At 30.0% G+C, this 16,622-nt stretch overlaps 1 long non-coding RNA gene across 1 annotated transcript in view; it reads left to right on the top strand.

The window, feature by feature from the left end:
- The first annotated feature begins 718 nt into the window (after positions 1–718).
- LOC108915420 overlaps positions 719–16,622 on the top strand; it is a 35,010-nt gene continuing 19,106 nt past the window's right edge. Inside the window, exons 1-2 of the long non-coding RNA XR_001964722.1 lie at positions 719–835; positions 10,692–10,789. This is a non-coding gene — a long non-coding RNA (uncharacterized LOC108915420). The remainder of the gene's footprint in view (positions 836–10,691; positions 10,790–16,622) is intronic.

Here is a 16,622-nt window from a genome sequence, read left to right as displayed (position 1 = left end):
AACCAACCAGTCGACAAGAATACCCTTTCTATGATTCCTAATAAGATTGCACAGTTTTTGAATCTAGAACACCCTGAAACATATACAGGCCATTAATTCCGAAGAACATCGGCAACGTTACTGGCTAATACAGGAGTTGATGTATTAGCAATCAAGAGACATGGTGGGTGGAAATCAGCCATAATTGCAGAAAGTTGTATTGCTGACAGTTTAAGTAACAAAAAAGAAATAGCCAACATGATTCTTTACAATGACACTTCAACTCAAGGTTCTAGTAGTACGTCGTAGTTAAAATTTCTCGAGATATTTGAAAATTTCAAGTTAAAAAAAACACCCGTTATATATCTTCAATAGTTGTATCAAAAACTTTGTTGGATCTTAGAACCCTTAGGCATTGTTTTAGGAAAATCGTTACTTCGATTTTTTTTCTTTTGATGAAAAGAATTAATTTGTCACAATTGTGAAGTAAAACTTTAATGTAATGCTACATAAATTACTACGTACACAAGTAAATCTCAGTAGAATTACGTAACCCAAATGAAAATCTTCTTCATTAATAATAATAGCAGGCAAGAATATTGCCACAGCAGTTTAATGCTATATGTATAACGCGCCTTATACAAATAATTCTTAATATTAAAACCACATGACCCCGTAATAGATCTGATGGAGCGTCCCAAACATTTGGGCTTATGTCATTAGTTTGTTCGCACTTAGATCAGCAAGTAGATTAACGTTTAAATTTGTGTCGTGGAACTTTTTTTTATTGACATGAACTTGTTATTTTAGCCAAAATAAATACTACAATGCGTGATTCGAATTATTATTTGTAGAGGTAAGTTTATACTTACTCTTTAAGCAAGAATTCAAATTGTTTCTGCATGAATGTAATAAACCGAATATTTATTTAAGTTCAAATCATACATGATTATTTAAAGACCACAGAAATTACCTCAATGCCAGTTTGAAATAAGAATTCGAAAATGTTATTTAATATCTGATCTAGTGACAGATACTATTAATATTAATTATAATTAATATTTACAATGTATTTAATATAACACAAAAAAAAATAATGGGTTATAAGAGATAATGGGTGACTCATACAAAACTCCTCCATCCTATTACTTGATAATGAAAAGTCATTTTTTTAATTATGTACAGGGTAGTTGATAGAGTTCCTTGATTATAATGAACGATTAAATGCTCAAAAATGAATTTCTATTTCAAAAAATACAATTGAGATGGAAATGTTTAGAGAAGACTTGAAATTAGTTTTAAGAAGCATTTAATTTGATTTTCTAAATTAAACTCATACATTTTCAATGTAAACTTTCTTAAAAACCAATTTCGCTTATTATCGGATAAAGTATTTTTATAACAATTTAATTTAAAATGTAAGTTAAGTGAAAAGTGTAAATTAATAATTTCAATTTACATTCGAAAACAATTTCTGTCACACGTATTTCAAACACAAAATATTTTAATTCTTGGTCGCAAGAAGACAGTAGATAGTGACTGTTAATAGCTGAATAACTATCATAAACTGTATTAGTTAATTCTGCCATATGTTTTATTGCCTCAACATATACATATTTTGTAAAAACGACCACAGAAACAATCAGGTAGTGTCAGATATGACGACTACATTGGCCACCTAAGCAGTTTGTTCGAATTGTTCAGATTCATCTTTCATGATTGCTCCCCTCAAAACGAATAAAAAAATAAAAGCATTTTGCCTAAAACGACTCCTACAAACTCTACTTATCTTTAAGAGATTAGACATAAAAAACAGTCCAAATCCTTCACAATTGTCCTCTAAATGAACAAAAAATAACTAGTAGCACCGAAATTAGTGGTCTTAGGTCTTTCCATTGTCAAAATAAATTAATTTAACATTAAATAGAATCTTCTTTCATATACTTTTAAATATTTTAATATTTTCAAATAAAATTTTGTACGTCTAACGGAGCATAGATATAGATTAGAATAAAAAAAAGTTATGCACAAATTCGCATTTATTTCAATAGTGGAATGTTTCCAAAATTGTGATTTGCTTCTAATTACTGAGAAAATATTAGAAACGATATTTGACTTTTATGTACGCTGCTAACGATCGCCTAAAATATTCGCAGTTTTTAGAATTTTACACGTTTACAGTGCACGAAAAATATCTCCAGGTATTAAGTTTTGATTGAAAGTGAACTAATGAAATATGTACCTAAACGAACGTTATATTTAACGTGAAATAACTTTTTTTGGCAATTGAGGCTCCTTAGAACTACCTAATTTCAACGTATCAAATTTGGATTATATTGCTCTTGAATATTATAAATTTTTTGAGAACAAATATTACCTTCATCTTTTTTATTTATTTATATATTTTTTTCAAGAGAAATGAGTCCTGAAGTTTTATCGCATCGTCTTTGTTTTACCCTGTATATTAAACGTTTAATTATGAAAACAAATTCATGTTAATTCCAAAGCTGTCATTTTAAAATTACATTTCAACTGTATGAGACCACTAGAACTTTAAACTATTGAACAGCGTTTTCTGTTAATTCCGGCATTATTAATTGTTATATACGTATGTTGCGATGTGGGAAGTCTGAATTCGAACCGTTTAAGTACTACTAATTTTCCATTGCCTGCTTCCGGTTGCTTGGTGAGAATTTATTTACTTGCAATAAACTACAAGTGAATAATTCAAGTTTACACCGACTTTCCTGTACTTTATGTGTAGCTACCAGATAAAATATTAAAGTGTTAATTTACACATGAGTTTTAAATTAAGCAGTTCAGGACTGAAACTATTGGAGTCTTCAAGTAAATTTCTCATATAACTTTTCCATATTTTTCTTTTATACAGGCTGTCTCCTAAAAAACGCCGCAAGCCGCCTCATTTTAAAAAACAAAAAATTAAATTAAATAGATCTAAATACTCTATAAAGGGAGCCTATTAGAACTTATTTACTATTTTAAAAAACAAATAATTAAATTAAACGGATCTAAATACCTACTCTATAAAGGGAGCCTATTAGAACTTATTTTTTTTTTGAAATGCCAAAGTTAACATTTTTTTTGCAAATGGCAATATAGTTTTTTGTTATTTATTATTGTGCAAATTTATTTTCTGAATCCAACGATGTATATGAACTTGACTTTTGTAAAGCATTTATTACAGAAAAGACGAAAAAATTTTAGTCGATACCGCATTAGGCTCCCGGCTACTAATTCATGACAAATATATTTTAACTAATTATCCGTGACATGGAAAACAAGAAGTAATACAGCAAAGCAAATAAAACTCAAAAGAGAATTTTGTAGTTAACAGAAAATAAACAATACAATGAATATCAATTAAAAGAAAAACGATTTAATTAAATACATTAACCATTATACAAAGCTCAATACGAAATAACATTAATTAAACACAAAACACATTAAACGAAGAACAACAAACACAAAACAACTAAAGAAACAAATTGTAGCCGTCGTTCTCTATCTCTTTCCTCTATTACCTATACTTTTGTGGAATGTATGGCTTGAATGTGTGCTTTTTCAATACTGCATGTACAGTTCTTTTTGATGCTCTAATATTATTAGAAATTTCCTAACTGGAAGTTTTCTTCAACGTTCAAAAATATTGAACTCGATGTTTTTATTAAATTGGCGTTCTTCTCGCTTTGGTTTCTTAAAAGCACCATAGGAGTTTCCCAACTTTTCTTAAAGTCTTACAAATCTACGTGGTTCTGGAACTTCTCGGTGAGGAAAAAGTACCTATATCTGAATCATGTCCGTCAATAATTGATTATTACTCATATTTTGCACTGTTAAGCTTATTTCAATAAATAACCTACTGCAAATGACACAGAAAGGGTAGAATGCGTGAAAAACTGGGACACGAACGCTAAAATGACATTTACTTGCTTTGTTTTATTATTTTTTGTTTTCCAGGCATACATGATTAGTCAAAATATGTTTGTTGACAATTAAGCGACCGGACCCTAATAATGCTAATAATAATAATTGACTAATATTTTCATACTTTTTCTGTAATACCTACATGTTTCACAAAAGTAAACTTTATATACATCGTTGATTTCAGAATAGAAATCTGCACAATAATAAATAAAAAAAACCTATATTGCCAATTTGAAAACAAAAGCTATAGCTTTTGAAAAAAAAAATATAATAAATACTCTCCAATAGGCTCACTCTATAGTGTATTTAGAGCCATTTCATATCATTTTTTGGTTTTTAAAAAACCTATATTGCCATTTGAAAAAAAAGCTGACTATCGCATTTGAAAAAAATATTATAATAAATACGCTCCAATAGGCTCACTCTATAGTGTATTTAGAGCCATTTCATATCATTTCTTGTTTTTTAAAATGAGACTAAATGACGGAGTTATAGCTTGCAGCGTTTTTTGAGGAGACAGGCTGTAGGTAGGTATACGCCAATTCAAATCAGTTTAAAAATAATTTTCAAATATGAAACTAAAAATACTATTTCTTAACTTTCTTTGCTTCATAGAGAAGTTACTTAATATCTAAATAATTATTTGGGAATTATAAATAAAAATGTCGTATCTGAAATGTAGGTAAGTACTTACTAACAAAAAAAGCTTAGCTATATTTAAATAATATTTCAAACCTTGCAAGTGAAAAAAAAGTAACTACTAATATTTTTGAAGAAAAACTGTTCCGGTGTTCACAATGTTACTAAATTGTCACATATTATACAGGGTCGGAAAGTCTCCATGGTTCATCGGCCGTTACGTGAGAGCGATAAAGTAAGTCATAGAAATCCGTGCGATAGAGAAAGATGGTTATAATGAAGGCGTCTAATAGTCACCGCCCATTTCGCACTTCCACAAATAAAAAGTGGATATTATTTGTGGAAGGGCGAAATGGGCGGTGACTATTAGACGCTTTCATTATAGCCATCTTTATCTATTGCACGGATTTCTATGACTTTCTTTATTGCTCTCACGTAACGGCCGATGAACCATGGGGACTTTCCGACCCTGTATATTGGATTGCTAAATATTTTGAATTAGTTCATTTGATTCGTAATGGTATTCAGAAGAAAAAAGGTCTCTTCTGTTTTATTTCAAAAACAAATAAGTTGTAACTCTTTGTAGTCTAAAATAAAAATCACACAGTTGAATAATTCCAAATAATAAAACTTTACGTTTCACTAAAAAAATCTATGAAAATTTTTTATTACAAATACAATTTTAAATACAATGTAATCATGAAAACTCTGGAAATTCAGTGGCGTAAATATTTGCCCCTTACCACAATTTAGAAAATTTAAAATTTCTTCACCAATGTTTTTATTCTTAACCATTACGTTTTATTTAAAATTGTATTTGCATAAAACATTCCTTTAAAAGTTTTTTTATGAAGCGAAAAGTTTTAGAGTGCAGTAGACTTGCTTTAGAATAAAAAAATAATTGAAAGATCGTTTTATTTTTTAAATAAAATTGAGGAAACCTGTTTTTATTATCGAAATTACAAAATATTCATTGGCGTGGAAATTCAGACGTTCTTAATGACGATATTATCTCCAATATCTTTTCCAATGCTATTGCAAGAGTCTTGATATTATGGGCTTCATACACTACACAGTTTTAACTGTACGGTTCAAACAGTACGAATTAAATACGTGAAACTCGTGTCCACACTCTTTATTCCACGTTCACTTGAATCGTTGAAGAGACAGACAATAGTAGTAGCGATTGTAGATACAAAAAACGAAACAAAAAATGTTTGCAATATTATTAACGAATCATGGAACTATTAACACGGAAATGACCCACATCTATTCAACATACTCTAATTCATCAACTGATTAGAAGTGTAATCTCGAGTAGAACAGTATTTCAGAAGACATTTACAGTGAAGAATATTTTTTGGGGACATTTTAACACTAAAATAATTGACCATTATTTTTTGTTGTTGTATCCACTTCTGAACATTTTTGCTTCAAAGTAACAAACACGTAAATCTTTGGCAGGTGACAACTTTATCGTTTCAAAGTTTTCATAGTATGTACGCGTATATTTGATGACAATAATTTTTTATACAGTATGTTATAGAAAAAATCTACCCAGAAAAATAGATGTCCATTTTGCTATAATCACTTGTTTTTCTTATTTTAATTGAACAGTTTGTTCAAAAGGACTTGAAAACATGTGTCTAAGTAGATATCTCAATTATTACAGTATCTTATTTGATTATAGCGGACTTCGGTTATTACAATCAGTCGAACACGAATAAATTATAAATATGTCTTACGTCAAAATACTATCATGAAGCCAAAACACCTTTCTACACCAACCATACTAATTTATCCAGAGTGGAAAAAAATATCCACATGTTCATGGGATGCCGTAAATGGCATTATGTGTTTATGGTCAGTTATAAATTGTATTGTTTATTTTACTGTCTCGGTACAGTAACGGTGACAGTATATCACGCGCTACCTATATTTGCTCACACCATCACGGTTGCAAGGGTGTGTACGGATACCGATACCAATGCATGCGGATACATAGTTTATTACCGCTGATATAATGTTATTACGAATTCTAGTGACGTTCGGCTAGAAAGTCGGACCTGGAAGTTTATTGTACTAATTTGTGTGTAATTGTATTTCGTTTTCGATCACCGATGTTTGCATGCGATACATTAGAAGCTTTGAAGTATATAATCACGGAATAATTAAATTGTTTAAACAATGTCCCGCCTTTTATGAGAATATGCAGACGGAATAATTTACACGTTTTAGTGAAATAGAAATGCAATTGAATAGAGTATTATGAACTACTTGACTATACTGCTAATAAACATGCACTGACTAATATAATACAAAAATCAAGGTGTTAATAATAATAGTGAATAATATTACCATATTTACCTACTTTATGATATCCAAAGAGTATGAAAATCCTTTTAGACTCTTACCGTTATTACTAAGAGCAATCGGTTTTATGCTCCAGAATAGAACTGATTAAATAATAAATAATAAAGCATGCCTTAATAAAACCATTATACAGGGTGTCCCTGAAAAGGATGGACAACGCTTGACCACAGGTTTCTTGGATGAAAATAAGACTATTTAGCCTAATTTACCTATATACAAAAGTGCACGCTTACTAAGATATAGCCTTCTAAATATAGGATAGATAACCTAGTTTTTTCAAATAATTTGAAAACTATTTTTCTTAGAAACTTCAAATTTGGTACACATATTTTTTATATAAGGGCAATGTAAATAAATAATTTGGTGAGAATACATATACAGGATGTTCTCTTTCTAATGCCTGTGCGCCACTGGCTATCCCTTAACTTTTTTGTGTGTACGCCAGTGAATGAAAATAAGCACAATTTTAAAAGATTTTTTGCTTCTTACAAAATTTTGATATAGTTTATGAATTTCGAGTAAAATTGGCATTATACATCAAGTATAGACAAAAATTCCAATTACTAAAATATAATTTGTAATTGCAGCCTCAAAGCAGGGAATAATAATGAAAACACCACATTAAAAAAAACAAAACTACACATTTTTAGTCTTATTTAGTATTATCAATCAATAAAATAAAAAATCAACAGTATTTTAAATAAACAGTATCAACTAATAATATAAGAAACTGAACATAAACATTTTAAATAAACCTAAATTGATATTTGTATTCACATTAAAATAATATTATAGTAAATACTCAAAGTGACTTCCTTGTTCTTGAACGCAGGCGTTAATTCCTAGGTAGGTAATGGATTAATTTTATCCATTACCTATCTCTCATAACATTAATTTCATTTTGTATTCTTTCCCATAATTCGTTTTCTGTAATCAATGAAAAGCTATAAACTGTGGTCCTCAATGCTCCCCAAAGGAAATAATTACATGGGTTTAGGTCCGGGGATCGAGGTGGTCATTTTAAAGGGACATTATTTCCTCTACCTATCCAACAGTTAGGATAGTGCTCATCTAAGTATTGCCTTACCGATAAGGCAAAATGCATGAAAATCGTATTCATTCATAGTGTTACCGGTAACTCTTCAGGCAGAAAGGGGAATTTCATTTGGAGAAATTCTAAATAATTTTCTGCGTTCAATGTAGCAGGTAATATAACAGGACCAATTAAAATACTACCAATAATATCAGACTAAACATTAATCTCATATTCATGTTTTTTACTGATTCCATGTGGATTTTCATCACAGTAAACATGTTAATTATGTGAATACCCCTTCTAGTAAAAGCGGTTGCGTCTGTAAACAGGATTTTCTTGTGGATATTATCGTCTCTGTTTCCTGAGTTCTTGAATTCTTCTTTGACTGAAAGCAAGACGTGACGGAGGATCTATTGGTAGATAAAAGTTCTTGAACTGATTGAAGGTGGAATGGATGAAATGTAATAACTGGTCTTTTATTTCTTTATTAATGAAATTTTTTGAAAGCCAATCTCTACCGCTAAACGCCTTTGTACTTACTAGCGGAATTTCCTCGACCCTTTCTAAAATTTGTTCCTCCAGCTGAATAATTCTAGCCGTCCTGTTTCCCGAAGGCGTCTCTCAGCATTAGCAAATGTTTTGTGATTTGGAATTCTTCGATTAGGAATTCTTTCAACATATGTTCGAACACTAGCAGAACAATTTCCTTCAAAATAACCCAAAACTAGTAACATATCAGTTTGTTCAGCAACAGTATAAATTGTAGCCATAGTATTGTAGTAATGAAAAACAAAGTAAGCTAAAATTAAATGACACCTAGCTTGACCCTGAACCTTTTAATTATTGTTATGAATTTGTTTCTTTGTTATGTGGCACAATTTTACTCGAAATCCGTAAACGATATCAAAATTTTGTACGTGGCAACAATTTTTCTAAAATGGCGTTTACTTTTAAAGATACAAATTCTGTCGTCACTGGTGTACACTCAAAAAAGTTACGGGATAGCCAGTGACGCAAAGGCATTAGAAATAGAACATCCTGTATATGTATTCTCACCAAATTCTATATTTACATTAGTCTCTTTCTTTGTGGCAGTTGTCAAGTTTTGTTAATTATTATCTAACAATAGTATCTGACATCGTAATTCCAGTGACAATATGTATACAATTAAATTTTTTTATTAGCATTTTTTATGTGACTATGGTTTGTATATAGCCAGATCAACCTGTTTATTTAATTTAGTAGCAATTGATAATCGTTGATTGAATAATCGGACTGTAACCTTTTATGATCCAACAGCCTTTTAACATTGCTTGTACAGGGTGCCCCCAAATTAATGCAACAAAATTTGGTCATAGTTTCTCTGTTGTATGAGAATCACTAAATTTGGTATACAGGGGTTTTATGACATGTGGAATCTGATAGTGCTACGCTTTTTGGCTGGAAACCCTCTTAAGACACTTTTTCGTGAGCCCCCTTATCTTTGGAACCAAAAAAATATGGTCGCATATTTGAATTTCTAAAAAAATATTCGTCCCCTAAATTTGTCTTAAGAATCTGTGACCAAATTTTGTTGCATTAATTTCACACCCTGGATAGTAGCAATTCTAAGTAAAATTATTGATCATGAGAAACAAACCTTTGTCATTTAGGTTCAATCAAAGAATAATTTTTTCTTAATTAGATATAGAAGCATATCATACTTAATTTCTTTCGAATGGCTTACCAAAAGCCTGAGTATGTTTTCTTAACTTTTCTAATGCAGCCAAATAATAAAGATGAAATAGCTATTACTAAGACTGTACAAAATTTTACATGTTGTCCAGAAACGAATGGGTCATATTTTAAGGAAAGCATCCTTGAATGAATTAAGTTGTCAGTAAGTTACAAGACAAATAATTTTTACTGAAGACATAGTCATCTTCAGAATACCTACGTCCATTATTGGAGATCTTGGGAAAATGTCAGTATTTCATGAAACAAGACTTTAATAAATAGTTAAGCTGTTGAATTTCACCCACAAACATTCACCGTTTCAAAGAAAAATCAATCTCAATCTTCTTATGTAATTATAAGCTACGGAGCCTTTTTAATTTAGTAATTACATTTATTAAAGTTTTATGATTTAAGTCACTTCACATCTAAATTATATTTCGCAGAACTATATTAAAAAAAGCATGTCTCATTAGACGCTGACATTTGCATAGAGGTAAGTTGGTTTAAATCGTTAAAAAATATTTAGTATACAGCAAACAGAAAAAAGATGAAATTTAATTAGAAAAAAATACCCCCAAATTTAAATTTTTGAAAATACCCTTAATGGAATGTAGGTATATTGCGGAATCATGTTAAAAAATGGAATAAAAAAATTTTAATATGTTAAAGGAGACAATTGCACTAATTAGTAGTTTTATCTAAATTTATTTATTTTCACCCTAAAAAACATACTTTCAATTTTGACCCATTTGTTTCCATTTCCGGACACTGTATCCTATTTTTACCAAAAAAACAATTACTTATAACTACTATATCCTTCTTTGTATATGTACTTTTCATTCGAAGGTAAAACAATGACTTTTAACCGTCTCTCATATCTTGTCACAATAAATATTTATTGTAATTGAAACCCAACAATCTTAAATTGATAAAACTATGCTGTAGTCATCAAATACTTTGCCCGTAAAATATATCACTTATTAAACAAGTATAACTGTTGCAGGTCGATATGTGGAAGTGGCTTTGTGTGTTTTCTTCTGTGACGGTGCAAATAATATGTGGAAAACTGGTTGGTGACCACATATGTCGTACGGAAGAAAGGTAATTCAATGTATTTGTAAATATAACGGTGTGAGAAAGTTTGACACCTAATGAATGCAGTTTTTATGCTTGTTGTTGATAAAAAGCATACGCACAATACCAGATTCTAAGAGAAAATAATTATATAAGCAACTAGTTCCTCTGATAAACTTGTATTCAGAATATACTGAAAATATTTTATTACCTGCGGTTTCATATTATATACAGTACGTTTATGAAAAAAAATGCTTTTGTGCGTATTTTACAGTATTCCAAATCTCATTTTAGCATGCATTTACAAATTAAACTAAATCAGATTATAATTTTAATGAAAAAATAAATAAAACATTGAGGTGGCGGCAACGTGTATACAGGGTGATTCACAAACGGTGATCAAAAATGAAACCTCGTATTTTTTGGAGAATTTTAAGGGGTCTTTTGTATAAAATTTTTATCTATGACGCTTAGTGAAAAGGATACAGGGTGTTAAACTTATAAAACATATTTTTAATTCTTTTAAATAATTTAGAAACTAGCATATGAAATAATTTAAAATTAGGCACATGTATTCGTGTAAACATTGTCCAAATTTAAATTTAGATACACCAATGACGGAGATACAGGGCATCGATGGCATATTTTTCTAAATAAAATAGTACGCCACGGTAACAATCATGATATTTTCGAATTGGTCTTCCAATTGTCTGCAAATTACTACCCTCTTATGTTTTTCGAAAAAAGCCTAATTTTCGAGTAAAAAACTTAAAAAACGAACTGAAAACACTTTTACTTAAATGACATGACAAACACTAATCATTTGATTATTTAATCGAATAAAGAAATTAATAACATTAGTCATCATTTTAGCATCTAAATTATAGAAAAAGGCCTCAGATTTTGGACAATGTTTACATAAATACATGTGCCCAATTTCAAATTATTTCACTTACCAGTTTTTAAATTATTCAAAAAGATTAAAAATACATTTAACATCCTGTATCTTTTTAACGAAGAGTCCTAGATAAAAACTTTATACCAAAGACTCTCCTAAAAATTCATCATAGAATACGAGGTTTCATTTTTGATCACCGTTTGTGAATCACCCTGTATATTTTTTTTAAATTATGTTTACCCACTTCCCACAAGTACATCCTTGAGGATACAATGTAATTCTTCATGACATATATGATAAAAAGTTAATGCAAAAAATCAACTCGTTTATGACGTATCAAAAAAAAATTCAAGTGATGCACCTCAAATACAGAACATTTTTTTTAGAAAGATTTTTTTATATTTCATAAAATTTTTCTACCATTACCAAGTACTAAACTAGATGAATATAGATGATTCTTTTAATAAATTCCCCTTACATATTACTAAATTCACTTAAAAACTTTATTCGTTGCATGTGGACAACACTCGTCATCAGCGACAGAGGTGTTCAAAAAATATATTTTTTACCGCTCGTATGTCGTATACTCTCTGTATGGCCATGTCCATTTAAAATAATAGTATGTATTTTTCAAACACATAGCGAGTATGAAGTAATATTGGCCGTTTCTAAGCTTTATAACAATTGTAGTACACATAATTAGCATAATAGTCAATATGAAACTGATGTAAGTACATACTATACTAAAATTTATTTCATAAAACGAGTTTAAATCTAAAAAGCAATAATCAAGTTGTTGATGTAACTCTCGAAACGGACTAGTAAATAATTTGTGTCAATTTAATTCCTATGTCAATTACTCAAATTTAAAAACAGGAAGTAATTTATTATACAAAACAAATTACCCCATTCTAGTAATAAAAGCATTTCATGAGTCTGTTTACATCATCCAAGGAATAATTCACGAATAAATCTTCCAGAAACCTAATTGAATCGTATAAAAGTACACTCGTACACGGAGGACGTAAACCTCTTTCACTTGTTCTTATATGCGGCTATAAGAACATGTAGAATTACTTTTACTTTCATCGTGAGTTTCTCATTCACATGATTCATGTAACCATTTCGAGTGACTTAACAAGTTCCATATTCGCTGCGCCGATTTTGCGATGTGTTCTAGATGGATAAGTTCTCTCGTTTTACTATTCTTTAAGTGTGTCAGCATGGGTAGTTACAACGGGAGATGATTAGTTGCTCCTAACCGTTTGACGTATATTATTTAACATAAATATTTATCTAAATAGAATAGTCATGCATAATAATTAAGTACTCATAGAGTAGTAAAAACTAATTTACGCATAGTATCAAAAAATATTATAACAAATTTCGAGAATTCCTAAAAAGTACCTATGAACTTTCCGTGTAAAATGTATTACAAGAGTGCTATCCTATTAATAACTGACATTTTTATTTCGACACATGCAGGTTTATCGGGTACGGAGGTACGTCTAAAGTCTAACGAAAGTTTCTGTAGATTCGCTAGTGACTAAAGTAGTAAGCCTTTAGATTTGGCAACGTTGCACTTGGCTGGCGCGCTCGGCTCGGCATTCGCTCGCTCCCGTTCGATCATTCTGTTTGTTTGGACACCTGCGAATTTCAAATAATACGCTACGTCGAGACCGCGGCGTTACCGCTATCACGCATATAGAGGATAAGTTAGTCAACGACAGCAGTTTGAAGGAGAATTATTATAAATTATGTATCTTACAAGTACCTAATCGATTTCTACAAACTGTCATACGGTTCCTTAGATATCGGTTTCCTATTTACACTTACTTTAAGTTGCTGTGGAAACTGTTCGTCAATTGTTGCGCATTCTAAGTGGAAAAACCAAAAAAATCTGCATTTTTATGTACTGTACTAAATCGTGAAAAATTATTTTATTAATATCTCGTCTCTTAGATATCCAAACTAGTCATAATTTTTTTTGAGGATTTTCTTTATATTAATAAGCTTATATTAATTTTTTTATGAATATTTGTTCGTCAATTCCAAATCAGATAAACCTCCTTAACAAAATGTATTTTTAACATTTTTCTCCTATGTGAAATCTTATGTCAAATTGGGTGGTGTTGAAAGTCTTATATGTACAATTCAGATGGGGTAGTTTAGCTGATCACTAAGGGTGTTTTCCATTACAACTTGTGTATTTTCAACTTTTTCAAAATTCTGCTTGAAAATGTGAAAAGATTGAGTTACACAAAGAGGTATATTCGTTTGAAATCAATACACTTAATCATATTCGAAATACTTCAGTAGGTATAAATAAATATTTGAATTTAAATTCGATTCGATAGTTAGTCATAAGTTCAAATTTACATAAAAATCATATTTCAGTAAAATTTGGTTTAACATAACAATTTTCTTCATCCGCAATTTAACGTGTCAGTCCTTGAATTGTCATTGGTGAGACCGCGGGTTTGAACCCAGCAGCTGTACGAACAGCTATACTTATAGAGGATACAGCCTCTTTGGGTATGGTTTGATGTAGGAACATTGGCTTAAGTCAATATGAGAGGTTGATACCAGCGGCGTTTAATTCAATTAATAAAATTTTCTTTTCCTAATCTGGATGATGGTTAGGGTAAATCGTTTCTGTGTGAAAATGCGACCTGTCGAATAATAATGTGCTGCTCCCTCTCCTGCACAAATATCCAACGTCTGGACTACAAGCAACACATTGAATTTATAACATTATTAGAAGTGGCTAGAAGAAAATCAATTATAATTAAATTTTTGTGGGGGCATCTATTGAACCTATACATCAGCTTGGAATTTGGAGGAGTTTACCAATTTTAAACAAAAATTGGAAATGAACAAGTTATAACGGAGAAGATCGCTTTCCCTTGCATAAACTTGAGTTTAAAAAATGTACGTAAAATAGCTAGGGAGAAACAGAATTCTACTTTTTGACGTATTCTTTAAGGGGCCGTAGCTTCCTTATAACACATTTTGGAGGGTATATTCATATACTTTTTTTTTCTTAATTTGACATTACTAACCCCGATGTTTGTTACATTATTTTTAGACGCTTTGTATATAAACATGTTCTATAATAAAATATGTGTACAGTGAGGAGCTGACTGTCAATTAGAAATTATTAAGATTTACGAGGAAGAATGAGAACAAAATACAAATACCCCTGAATTTCTAATAGTGAAAAAAATTAGAATAATAATCAGCGGTAAAACTGTCAATAACATGTATTTGTTTTTAATTTAAATAAATTAAAACCATATCCCACGAATCATCATGTAAAACTACACATCATCATCCAAAGAAACCAATTTCATAGGACTATGACCATGACCATGACCATGAAAACACACTATACTGCATGAAAGGAAACAATAGTTTAAATATGTTTAAAATAAGATAAAAAAATAAGCTAAACTTTTCATTGAAAAGAAAAAAATATGGAAATCATGAAATTATGAATTAGGAAATTTCAAAAGAATTTCCAAATTTTAAACAATTATCTTCGGTTTTATTTCGAATTTAAAAAAATAACCTGTTAAGACCTTTTCCCTTTTTGTATGATTATTTACTAGATCTTCATTGAAGTAGACTGTTATTAACTGACCATCACAGCTGTGTGAACCTTAAAATGAGCGGAATTAACTGCTTCCTATTTAAACTGAAAGCGATAGTGAAACAAAGTGAAGAATTGCCTAGATTAAATCCGTTTGAAAATGTAATACTAGGTCGACCATACAAATGACTCATTAAGAAATATTCAGTCAAACAGATGTCATTTATTTATGGAAATACCTAACTACTTTCATTGCCCGAAACGGACTCTTTATCAACAATTACGTGACAGTTCGCATAAAATTTCTTAAGAGACAACTTAAATTCTAGTTTTATTGTAAAAAAAAAATGTAACTCTACAGATATCAATTTTAAAGGAAACCAGTTTAATATTAAATAAAAATATAATATGCTTTAATAGTTGATTGCATTAACTCTATTTATTACACTGATTCTGTTGCATTATGCATTTTAATACAAATTGCAACATAATGATTTAGAACAAATTTGACTTTCAAACTGCACAAATTTATATTTGCATGTATATTGTTATGCTTAATTAGAAAGTGATATGGCATTGAGGACAGGAATTTGTAAAATTTATAGATAATAAATCGCAAAACACTTAACAAAATCAACTGAAACATTAATCATGCGACATCTGTATATCTTAATTGCAGTTGTACTACATATTATAGAGTAAATCCGGAATAGATGCACCAATTTTTCCAGTCATATTGTTTCCTAGAAAAAAGTTCATAGACTTTATAGCATGATATAATTATTTCCTATATCAAGAATATTTTATTAGAACAGAGCAACCGTAAGATTTTTAAGAGATAGATATTTAACTTTTGAAAAATATAGCCATTTTCCCCTAAGTAACCAGTTAGCATGCCCTACTAGTTGTGAGTAAGATACCCCTTTTAGAAATAGTGTGGTAAATAGAGAATATCATGAGTATACATAAAACGTAATAACAACTACTAAATATATTTTTTTGGTCTTTACTTCCTTCAGCAAATTCCATTTTAGTTTCTTCATTCTTGACTTGAACATAGCAATAATCAATAAACAGCATTCTTTGTTCGTTTTTCTTCTTTTCCTTTAAATTTTAGCCCTTTCCTATCTTTATTTCAGTTTCACTATATTCTCCTTGCAAAATAGTACATTTCGTCCCAAGCTTATATTTTGAAAATTTCATAACCATCTGTGAAAAATCTTCAGTCAAATGGAGGAACTGTAACAAACATTACTGTCATCTTTCCAAAAGTACACCAAAACAACTCGTAATATTCTTTAGTTAAGTTGTATATGAAGTTTAACGTTTAATCTTAATGAATTAAGATATTTCTAGTATCTTTAAGATCA

This window comes from Anoplophora glabripennis, unplaced genomic scaffold (genome assembly GCF_000390285.2).
Source record: "Anoplophora glabripennis isolate ALB-LARVAE unplaced genomic scaffold, Agla_2.0 scaffold1328, whole genome shotgun sequence".
Taxonomy (NCBI): domain Eukaryota; kingdom Metazoa; phylum Arthropoda; class Insecta; order Coleoptera; family Cerambycidae; genus Anoplophora; species Anoplophora glabripennis.
Note: the sequence above shows the minus strand (reverse complement) of the source record. Positions and strands in the feature narration are given on the sequence as shown.